The sequence below is a fragment of the Ictalurus furcatus genome, chromosome 7, assembly GCF_023375685.1.
Source record: "Ictalurus furcatus strain D&B chromosome 7, Billie_1.0, whole genome shotgun sequence".
NCBI lineage: Eukaryota > Metazoa > Chordata > Actinopteri > Siluriformes > Ictaluridae > Ictalurus > Ictalurus furcatus.
Window position 1 is genome coordinate 8,371,408 of NC_071261.1, and position 12,620 is coordinate 8,384,027.

The 12,620-nt window shown below is 40.8% G+C and overlaps 1 protein-coding gene across 1 annotated transcript in view; it reads left to right on the forward strand.

The window, feature by feature from the left end:
• The first annotated feature begins 1,073 nt into the window (after positions 1-1,073).
• ctnnd2b (catenin (cadherin-associated protein), delta 2b) overlaps positions 1,074-12,620 on the forward strand; it is an 83,811-nt gene continuing 72,264 nt past the window's right edge. Inside the window, exon 1 of the mRNA XM_053628177.1 lies at positions 1,074-1,246. The gene's annotated coding sequence lies outside the window, so the exon portion shown is untranslated. The remainder of the gene's footprint in view (positions 1,247-12,620) is intronic.

The window sequence follows — 12,620 nt, forward strand, 5'->3', positions numbered from 1 at the left end:
GTCTAAACGAGCATACCAAGCATACTAAGTAGTAGCCTATGTCCAAACTGTATTTTACTAATGACAGGTATAGCAATCTAGTATGGTATGATGCTATTTGGACGTAGCATACGACCTAGCAGGGTAGTATGCATACTTCACGTGGTCATGGCAACCAGCCAGAAGCTGTTTAGTATATCAGATACTATTTAGTAGGGTAGTATGCGGGTTTGGGCGTTGCCATGGTTACACATCTCGCACGCCTAGCTACTGAGAGACTAGGGTGGGGAGGATGCTTCAGGGTTGCCAGATTGGAGTGTCGATACACGCTTAAAAAAACCGTCCCAATGTGCTGTAAAATATGACCAACTCTATGATGAGATATATAATGGCAGTATAAATGGAAATAAAATGACAAACAACAACAACGACAAAAATCAACAAAACCCTGCTGAAAACAAACAAACAAACAAACAAAAATAGAAACCATCACAGGAATTCTAACGATTTCCAAAATGGATACCATTACAAACCATCAGCTGTTTACTATTAAAACATTACCATTATTGGTCCTTAATGGTATCCACTAGACATAACACGCCACCAATAGAAGCCAACGAATTACCAGTAGAGACACACAGGCAGCTTACTATAACAGTTTCCATTCAAACCGATACAGTTCCCATTCAAACCATTACAAATTTCTATTGTTTGTTTGTTTTTCAGCACGGAACATATAGCCTAGAGAGTCAGATCTACCAGTCTAACGCCATTTTCCAGAACAGTAAAGGATATTGGAATGTACTGCACAATCTGGCAACCGTAAGGAGATGCGCTAGATGTGAGCAGCAGATGTCGCTGTAGTATCTCGGCTTGATTTGCTGCAGTGAGGTGGAGGAGAGGAGAGGAGATGCTACAGCAGCACTGGAGGAGGAGGAGGAGGAGGAGAGCTGTCTCCCTTTCTCATCTCTCTCTCTCTCTCTCTCTCTCTCTCTCTCTCTCACACACACACACACACACACCTCTCTCTCTCTCTCTCTCTCTCTCTCTCTCTCCGCAGTTTTTCCCCAGATCGTTTCCTCTCCTGCCGGATGTGTGTCGGATGCTTTATACGCCTCGGCTCGCCGGTGTCTCACCAGAACGGTGCGGGTTTTCGGCGGAGATCGTTAGAGATGCTTAACGGATTCAGCTCCTGTATGAAGAGCGGGCTTTAATCAGAGGAGGGGAGGCGAGCGCGCGGGGCTTTTTTCACTCTGGATAGCAGTCGGTAAGCGCAATGTCATTCCAGCTGACACACACACACACACACACACACACACACACACGCTCCCAGAACTACAATGCAATACCATTCATCTATGCTTACAATAATATGTATTTTTCTATATGTCAAAAATATAATGCATGTTATTATTATTATTATTATTATTATTATTATTATTATTATTATTATTGTTGTTGTTGTTGTTGTTATTATTATTTAATGTATTTCTCATGGTTGCTCGATTTAATAGTGGAGACTGATAACGGACTCCATTAGAGGCCGATTCTCCATCCGAGGAGATGGAGATGGAAATGGAGGTAGAGGTGGGGGGTGGTGGGTGAGAGAGATGAAAACGGGAATTACTTCCCTATTGACCTCAATTGCAATGCTGTATTTATTCATGGGCTGTGATTCACAGCAATAGACTGTGCACTCATAATGGCCGCGGGTTGTAACATGTTGTGGCCTTACAAATAGCCAGTGAGAGGAACTGACATGAAGGAATGGGGGGCATTGATTTAAACTACCATGGAGACAAAAGGAAATTGCTTTATTTAAAATAAAATAAATTAAAAAAAGGCAGGAAAAAAGAGCAAGTAATACTTATTTGTGTTTACACACACACACTTAGAGAAACACACATGCATGTACATACATAGAAAGGAAGCATAAAATTGACACAGTAGCCCGTGATTCTCACAAACGAGGCCGTGTCATGTATTTGTTCTGCCATTGGCATGAGGCCATGGAATCACACCATATAATCATTATTATCCTAATAATAGACTCTATACTCTGCAGTCCCTCCTGGATGTTGCCAGTTTGCGATGGCAGAAACGAACACAAAATCAAGCAAACTCCGCAACGTTCGGAGGGGCTCGCGATTTTTCAAACTCGACGAAAAATTCGTTCCAAGACGCGTCACGTGACGTCATAACAACGCGCGTTCAGCCATGAGTATACCTAAGATGTCTCATTAACCGACGGACATGACTGCGAAAGTCCGCGCGAAACAATTTCATGCCGTTGCGATTTCGCCGATTTGAGTGAAGAAGCACAAATCGCAGATTTTGAAAGAAGAAGAAGAAGAAGAAAGAAAAGCAAGCAGCAAAATCAAGAACTTTTGGCCACAATAATGACAAAAAAAAACAACAACTCAAAAAGCGAAATCCTGTACGGACTGACTCTGGAGTAGAGAGCTATTCACTACACTATGTCACTATGTAATCGACGACCACAGTAAACGGCACACATTCTCATGTAAGATGGCACACTCCGTCTTACATATAAAGGCATTGCACCTGCACATCTCTTCTGTTTGAAACAGTGGCAGCTGCTTTTTGCTCAGTGTTTATATCTGTCTGTGCATATTCATTACTAAGAACACATTCTGCTGGTTGGGATTTCGGAGGATGCAGCACACCATTAACCTCATTAATAGCGGATCATGTGAGATTAATGAGGCGATCTTAAGTCATGAGTTTGTAAGATTACAGATCTGACGACTGTGGTGTATGGAATTCACAGCAGTCCGGTTTGTGATGTGCGATTGGCCTGGTTACAAACATGATCTTAAATATATATATATATATATATATATATATATATATATATATATATATATATATATACTCGACATAGGCAACGTACTGTATGTCTACTGTGTATGTTTGCACTCTGCATCCTAGAAATGGAGAAAGTTCAACCAACAGCATTTTGTCTTTTTTCCATGACCATATTGGAAGCATTGTTGCTGGAGATTGGGGCAGGAGCCTCTGTTGATGTCACTGCTTGCACCTTGATAGATGTAGGATAATAGATGTAAGCTCAGATCACCAATTCAATCAAGAATCCTTCAGAACATGAGTTGTTTAAATGATGCATTTGCACCAGATGGATCACATTAGGATTGTATATTCACCAATAACCTGTTATCTTTTACCATCAGTATCCCCAGCACTGCCAGGTGTGTGGGTATGCTCGGATGAGCGTGTGAAGATTTTTGTTAGTACATTATATAGAATACATATTACTAAGCATTTGCTTTGGAACCTTGTTTCAGTCAAGGCATTGGTGCTGCTTCCCAACCAAAGTCAGCATGGTCATGTCTCCAAATGTCGTCCATCATAATCCTTACATATTTGATGTGTTTTTAATCACGTGCTGCTTTTTGCTTTCGCGTTTTCTCATGAGATGGTTTGCGTGGCAGTTTTGGATCCTAGCGCTATAGACTTTAGGTATAAATCCCAGCTGGTCTATATACCATACAGGGCCTTTCTTGTCTCCATTTTAATGTAGTGTACCAGAGGAATTTGAGAGGACTTGGCAATCTGGTGTGATTGCTTTGACCTGAGGTAAAGGCAGAAAATACATTAGCTCAGAGTCGAAAACATCTTAAACAGGGACAGACCTAATTCCACTTGCCACTAGACAGACGATGGAAATGACTGTGACTAAATTTAGAGTAAGGCGAGTGAAGAAAAAGGACAAAACTCTCCAGTATGAGCATAGTTTTTGTGATGTAGGACAGAACCTCAGAAGAAATCGGCAGTTTGATCGGTCGAGTCCGGTCAGTTGGTGTCCTCGTTATGGTTCTTCTCCTCATTATGGTCTTCTGAAATTTCAGCAATGACCACGATGGCTTTCATTGTCAACACAGCTGATTCTACAAGCAGCAGATTGTCCGTGGTTGGCATGCATGGACTGACACTGCAGTTTTTGGTTTTTTTTGACATTTGTGAAACTGTTCCCAATATGTGATGCCAACTGGGCCTTAATACGTGTTGATTAATTTCAGAGCTTGATAGCTATTCCTTGTTCGACACCTTCTAAGACAAAGGGCTGTTTGTAACCAGAACAGTTCCTGCTTAGATTATTATTATTTTTTTTTTAAATAATTGCTATGTGCTTGTCATTGGCTCCAATTTTTAAATGTAATAGCAATTTGGATGCCCTTGAGACAAGGAGCGTTGAAGCCGAGCTCATTATTTGCAAATGGAATTTAGCCACTATCCTCCTGTTTCGTTAAAATGCCAGGAGAGTCCTTTTGGATGTTGGGTAAGAGTCATTTCCCTGCACTGTTTAATGCCCAGTGCTTGTAGGAGCTCACTTTTCCTATTTTCATTTGATCAGTGTACCATGGAAAGACGCAATTATACATATACATACCTATTCACGCTCTGCAGACTGGGAGCTAATTTTGTATTGCACAAACTGCTAGTGCTTAAGATAGCGCCGAACTGGAGACCAGACAACCATGTATATCGGCTACCTGGAATCAGGAGAGATCATTCGTGCTCAGTGAGCCTTTGCACTTGCAAAGAAAACCACTGACACATAAAATGTGAATTATGAGAGACAGCAGGGATATAGGGGTTTATTTATAGCTCAGCTGACCTCTCCAGGGTGGTACACTAATTTTTCATTTAGATTTTTTATTACTATAACTATGAGTTGGTGTTTCTGTAAAAGTCACATTTCAATTTAAATCCCCATATAGGATGTTCTAACGGATAGAGAAAGATGAGTGACGAGCAGACGTGGGAAACGAAATTAAAAATTGTATGCCGCCTGGCTGATTAGATGAGTCACTTATTTATGTATTTCCAGGGGGTTACCATATTCATCCTGCGGGATGAATATATATATATATATATTCAAAATGATACTCACTTGGGCGTCTCCAGTCCTGCAGAATAATTGATATGTAGAGAAGATGCAGAGAAGTTTCCTGAGCCATTCTGGACAGTCAGTGTATCTTTTCCTCCCTCAGAATCTGTTTTTATCAGCCCAGCTGCTGATCCTATTAAAATCACTGAAACAGCTAGCCTGTATTAACATGAGGCTTCTGCATTGTTTGTCTGGCTGTGCTACCGCCGAATTTAAAGGGGTCATTGTTCTATTTTCTTACCAACAGGAGGAGTCTGTTACCATGAACAATTACCATGGAAGCTAATATTATTCTAGCCAGCTACTTTATTATCTCCCATAAGCACAAAAGAGCTTTGAGGAAATCATGAAGGAAATATCCAAGATGCAGTGCAAGTAAATGAGCAAGATTTAGGTGTAATAAGCAAATGTTATCGCATTTCCACTGGATTCATCAGCTTCCCACACAAGACTGGGCACCGTTTTATGGCAACACAAGGTCTGTCTTCATATGATGCTTGGAAAACTAAAGGCCAAGGGGATCTGACGGCTGTGCCAATTGCCAACACCATAGAAACCATAAAAACAAGTAAAATGATGCTTTGAGCCAAAAAGGGAATGTGGTCATAAATCTTATGCAAGCCAAACGTTGTCATGACAGAGGTGTTTGGTGCTTTCATAACTCGATCCAGAGCTCACAAGCCTGTAAGTGCGATCCCACGTCAGACTCTCCGAACAGTCTTAATTGGAGTTTAAACCTGGAAGCTCGGGACTTAGTGCGGCAATTCAGAGTGCAAGAGAAAACAAGAGAAAGTTTCTTGAATAGACGTTGGAGATCTCAGTCTTTGTCGTGTAACCCTGTGTTCACAGTAGCAAGTGACAGGCAATCATTCAATGTCTATGATGTACGTGTGTGACACAGAGCCACGATTTCAGCGACATCAGCAAACGACAAAGCAAAGTGCTATGACTGACATTCGAATTGAGACTCTTTTTTTTTTTTTTTTAGACTTCCACAGGGCTGACATCCACACAAAATCCACACGATCGGCTCGAACGATTTCTCGGACCAATCCTACGGTATGCGCGGTCCAAAATGCTTATCTTCCCGATTAATTCCCGTTTAAACGGCGAACGCTACATGGCGAACGAGAGACAAACGACAAGCAGCTTGTCGCTTGTTCGTGTGAATGTAGGGTGAGTGTGCCGGTAGTACTACACGGTGTCACAAAAGTCTCCATACATAGGGGAAATGAACACTTTTCGGCAAAAATGTCCTCTAAAACATTTCGTACTTGGTTTATATTAAAGTGTTAGATATATTTTTTTTTCAGCTAGCCTTTTAAGAATGAATTCGACAAAAGAAGAACGTAGTGAAATCATTCTCGTGGCTGGATCGGGAAGCTGTCGCGAGGTCGCGATGGACTTTAACAGGGAACGTCGCGAGCACATCACACACGACACGACACGACACCGCTGCCAAACTTATTCACAAACTGAAAAAATTATACGAGCGTAAAAAAAAAAGACTTTGATGCCATTATACATGTACACGTGGACAGTGCAATGAATTCTTTTCTCTGTAAGAGAACATAGCACGGAGCCACGGAGCTTTAAGAGGGTTAAGAGCATTGCTCAAGGGTCCAGTGGTTGCATCTTGGCAGTCACAACATTTTGATCATTATCCTTGAGCGTTAACTGAAACGATATCCGGTCAGTGCATAGCTGTCATGGGATAAAATAGTAGAAACCTGTACACCGGCTGAATGCTTCAAGCAAACAGGCGCTAATCCGACTTTAGGTGTTGATGACATATAGAGAAAAGGTAACCACTGAGAACGTACAGTTCAACATGATTTAGGAGGAGACTGTAAAAAGCAGCGGGCCTCATTTGATCACAGCAAGCCCCACATAATTAGTCTTTATCACCAGTGTCATGCTCAGCTGTCCTTTGAGAACATTACTGGGGGAGGCCTTTAATTGCCTTGGCTTTGTCCTGTTTTTGCAACATATCTGTGACATTTGGCCAGGTTGGCATATCTTTTCAAACCTTACCTGCCTCTGATAAAGCCTTAGTAGTCTGTAATTTGTTACGTGCAAAGGTTTTGAACGGAACGTGACCATTTCTGCTCTCATTAATACAGTGCGGGAAAGAAGGATTGAGGCGCGTCAACATTCTTTTCAGTAAATATATTTCCGACGAGGTTACTCACGTGAAATTTTCACCGGACATCGGTATTAACTCAAGAAATCTGGAAGTATAAAGAATTCACAACATTAAAGTCCATCCATAAATGAAGTTATTCAGGTGTATTAGTTATTTCTCCCACTGTATTAGGATTCATATAGCTTACCACCTTTAAAGGGACAGTTTGGCCCTGGGTCATTTTTTCCATCCACCCATGACATGTTTACTGTATATATTTTTATTTAATTTTGCGTCAGAGCTACAAGGCTAATGTTGCTAACAACTTGCGTATGTGCTTTCTGACACTGTATTATCTCTAAAACATTACATAACTCAATCCTGGAAACGGATTTCGGATATTTTTTTAACCTGTTTATCTGTAAGTGGTAGTATTAGACAAACACTGTCGATTATTATTATTAGCAGGAGTAGTAGCCGTTTTCAATTTTTTCACGAAATTGAACGATTGAAAATAAGCAACATAAAATTTCAAATATACAGTATGTTTGCAATATGCTTGTGTAATGCTTCTGTGAGACAGTAACATCTAGGCCCCATTATTGTTATACTACGTGACAACTGTGTAAACAAAAAAAGCCTTTAAGCGCATAAAAGACAGCGTTTTTACTTTTATTATGAAAAAAATAATAATAATTCGGTAGATCTAATCGGACATCTACGGCCAGGCTATAAAGTCTGAATCGTATGCTAACAGGAAGAGCGTTATAAAGTGCACTAGACCTCCTAGAGGGATCCGATATGCACATATAAGGTAAAGAGCAATTAAGGTACCACTATTCCAAATGTCATGCTCAGGTTTGTTTCAGGGCTGTTTTCTGGGGACATACACACTATCTCAGTGTTAGAAGAAGAGATTAGATTAGATCAGAGATTAGATTCTTATAAGACCTCATTGAACATTTTAATCCTCTAATGTGCTGTATCACTTTTTTTTTTTTTTTTAAATTCTAATTGCAAGCCAATCCTGCATTAGTCTTAATCTCTGAAACCAGAATCTCTGCACTGAGTTTCATTTCCAGTGTTTGAAGTGGTACATCTAACTCGACTTATTGGCAAACATTTATAAATAGAGTGATATTATGTGAGATAACGATCTTTTCAGGCCTGCCTTGAAGAGAACAGAATTCCCATCCAAATATGGAATAGAAAGACGAGGTTTGGTCATCGGCAGTAAAGTAATAGCCTTGACTAATTCTGTATACTTATGTTTCCCACGTCTCCTGTCAGAAAATGTTTATTAAAAAATGTCTGAGAGTGACCGCTGTCACGACGCGCATCAATAGGAGGATGGGCATAGGATTACACAAAACTCACGACACAGCTACAAATAGAGGACTACAAATAACGGCAAAAAAATGGAGCAGTGGAGGCTCTGGGTTACTGATCGGAAGGTCAGGGGTTCAAGCTCCAGCACCGCCAAGCTGCCTCTGTTGGGCCCTTAAGCAAGGCCCTTAACCCTCTCTGCTGTATCATGGCTGCCCGTGCACTCTGACCCCAGCTTCCAAACATGCTATGTATAATGTATACGTGACCAATAAAGACATAAATTATTATCATCATCAAAACATAAACAAAACTTCCGAAACATTCTACTTCAAGCTCACTTTGAAGAATGTTTCTGTTTATACGACACATTTTCTGCACAAGCCTGGATAGATCTTAGTACGTAAAACGTAGTAAATTTCTTGTTTTTTTTTTTTGTTTTGTTTTTTAAATCTGCTGAAATTCGACGTTGCAAAACCGGCTTTAGTCTCAAGAACAGTTCCAACACCCCTGCGCCAAATAATCCATCTAGTTGATTAGCTAGCTCAGCTGTGCCGGATTAGGTTTGGAGCAGGATTCTCTAGGTCGTTAGATGTCTGGGAACGGGGTTAGTGATCACTGCACAAAGCAGAGAGGGTCGTTATAAGGTCACAGAAGCTTTGACAGACGTGTAGCAATGATACGACTTGGCGGACTGACTCTTCCGCGAGATGGTTCCGCACCGATGCGTTTTGATTTATCTGATATGCTGCACCACACCCGCTGGATCTTCATTCCGTTGTGCTGTGGGCTGTAAGCACACTGGAACATCTGGTTTTATTGGAGCAATGCAGCCTTGAGTGCGAAACAGAATTTGGTGAAGTGGATTCTCAGCTTGCAAAAAAAAAAAAAAACCCCAAAAAAACAAAACGAGTCAGACGCTGCCAGCAGAGACTAATTTGTTGTCAAAAGCATATGGCTAAGACCTTAATGGGAGGTACTTGGGATGAAAACCAGCTCGGGACAGCTGTCCTCACTGACAAATTTTTTGACTAAAAATAAAGTGGAACAGGTTGTTTAAAGGCACAAAGAGGCAGAAGAAAAGGCTGCCATATTGTGAACATCCATGCAAGATTGATTGCTTATCATGTAGTTATAGACCGTATGAGACAAACGTAGTCACGCTGTGTAGTGAGAATGCTGCTGCGGGATTCAGGTTTCAGGGTTTGTTTGTTTTTTTCCCGACTCCTAATGGCTATGAAGTGCTCGTTGTTTTTGAGAGAACTGGACACGACCCCATCCCAGAGGGCTTTGCAACAGGTCCACCGGGTGAGCACTGGGTGAGAGGCATTTATAAGGAGTGCTTTAAACTTACCGCCTGCAGTAAACAAAGCATTAAACACAGGATTCAAAATCCATCACTTTGATTGATTCATAAGGCGAGGCTTTTTAAAGACCGCGGTGTAGTTAGAATGCTGTCAGGGCTGTCAGGAAGCACAGCATGGTTGTGAAGGGATGCTTCATATCTTTTGGAGGATCTGTTCATCATTTGGGCGATAGCGTGCTGATGGAGAGTGAGATCACCTGCAAGGGCTGTAGCACAGAGCTTGTGATTCGGTGTTCATGTAAAAATGACACAATATCACCCAGAGATAGCGGTATCTCTTCGGAGGCTGTGACGTTCACGTCACAGGCCTTTAAGCACAATTCCGAATTTTGGCTCAAATGCGATCCGTTGTTGCGTACGTCAGGGTTAAAAGTAAAAAAAAACAAAACACACACCAATGGCTGTTACCGTCTTAGTAGCTATCATTGGTATTTTCATATAGAAATATGTGCCGTGTAATGATCTACATCTATGTAATGATGATCTGTAGGGTAATTCCATTCCGCCATTTCTTCGTGGGCTTTTATGGCGCCAGATTGGATATATATCAACGCTTGGATCACGCACGAAAGTCCCTAAATCTTCTTTGAGCGGTTCATTTTTTTAAAATTCACACTGCTTAAGTAAATCAGATCTGTGTGGCATGTAGGCAGAGCAATCAAATTCGGGCCACTTCCGCACTTGAATTGTAAATGTGCTTGTAGTGCAGTTCCACGATGGTAGAAATAAATGCTAGTACTCAAGAGCAGTCACTCAAGCTAGGAATGATACACAATCTTACAAGTCAAAGAAGAATTACTGGCAACAATACATGTAGAATAAAGCAAAGCGGGTCATCGATTAGCTCATGAGGTACATCAGCACGCAAAAAGAACACACCTGGATCAACACGTTACGCGCTAAGAGGAGCCGAAAGTGCTTCTTCATCGACATTCAAGTGCTTTCCGAAGCGTCACTAAGTGGTTCCTGACGTATATGAGTCAATCTGTGGAGAAAATGAAGCCGGATCATTTATTCCACTGTTGTGAAACCACAAGTCAACGAGCATAGATTTATTGTTAGTACCACACAGCTGATCGCTAAAAAGGGGCGGTTGTGTTTTGGGGTTTTTTTTTCATTGGGCGAATGAAGACAAAAACATGGTGGCCACCAAAGCTGAGGATATAAATGTGCGTTTTAGGAAAAAAAAGAGGAAAAAAAAAAAACCAGCCACGTACATAATAAGCAATGAATACTAGCTTAGATTATTCTCGTTTGCGACGCGATATTAAGACTGGATCATGTTATAGAAAGCTAAAAAATGAATTAAAGTAGATTTAGAATAAATAAAAGTGCAACTTCTATGGTGCAATCTTCTGCCGTCATCATTAAACCGGAATGGATACTTCAGATAAAATACTAAATCTTTCGTTTTTTATTAGAAACAAAAGAAAATGGTGGAATTCACGCTTGAGTTTGTTCATCAGACACGTTATCTGTTTATTAAGGTTGAGTTCTCTGGTTCTCGAGTGAAAACAGAAAAGCATTTGTACTATTGCCGGGAGATCGTGAGTTCAAATCGTGTATGTCGAAGAGGGTAGATAGCGCTTTCTAGATAGCTGCATTGTGACCAGCGTTGGGTACAAAGTAATACGTCACTGCTCTAATGACTTTTTCTGATAGCCCAGTAATGTAACGCATTACATTTAAAATTCAATTCAATTCAACTCTCAATAAAATTACGTTACTTGCTTTACAAATTTATTGTCAAGAAAACTATATTAAGTTCGGGGCCTGTAGCCCCGAAGATGTGTTTCTTTACCTCAGAATAATTCTCCACTTGGAGCGGTTTGTCATTTTATATCTTCAGTGAACGGAGGTGAGACCAATCAGACAGGGTTTACAGGAAAATACGTGGAAATACTCGTGTCTTATTGTCTGACAGTCTCTCAGTTCTGCCAAACGCTAGCTCACAGTCAGTGTGAGGGAAAATGGATATATACAGTTTCTCTTTTTTAAACCAGTAAAGGTGCTGAAACTGAAACCGTAACATCCTCTGATGCTGAGCGGGACAACAAGGCGTGTACATGTCTATGTACGCGAGTTCCGGTTTACGTGAACATGATATGAGCAGAGCACAAGGAAAGATAATGTATGGCACTTTATATGGCACTGTAGCAGCTAAACCCATAGCTTAGCTGTGCCTCCCCTTGACTAGCGACACCAAACTAGCCTAGTTAGAAAAGTTTGATATTTTATTATCGGTCTGGTAGTCCTACAAGCACCCGAGGCAAGTTCTATGATCAATCCAGCTTTTTCTGATCATATCATACACTGACAGCTAAAGTTACCTCATGAAGCAAAACTTAGGAATACCATGAAGCAAAACTTACTAGCCGAGCTGGAATAAATGCATGGAGAAGAATCTGGGCTCCGTTAATGAGCAATGAGCATGCGCTTTAATGAATCACCAAAGAACGCACGCTAAAATTACTGAAAGAACTACGAGTTTCACTTTGTAGTGTATTTTTGTAGGTTTTGAAAGTAACTTGAAAGTAAAGTCATTAGTAATCTGATTACTTTTTACATGCAGTAATCAGTAATGTAATCCAATTGCAATTCTAAAATAGTAATTACGTTTTTTGAGTAATTTACCCAACACTGATTGTGACAGAGCGTGAGCAGCAATTTGAAAAGATGATTTGAAAGGGGGGGGGGGGGGATATTGCATCCTCCGAGTTTGCGACTGATCCGCTCAGGAACGATGTGCTCTGGACCTTTCATTAAAATTTCATTTGAAATTTTTCATTACATTTTGGTTGTTGTTCTTGGCAGGAACGAAGCGCTCCCTCGTTCCGAGTCGTTCAGATCATTTACACTGTTACCATTTTCCACTGCCGTTTCCTTTAGCA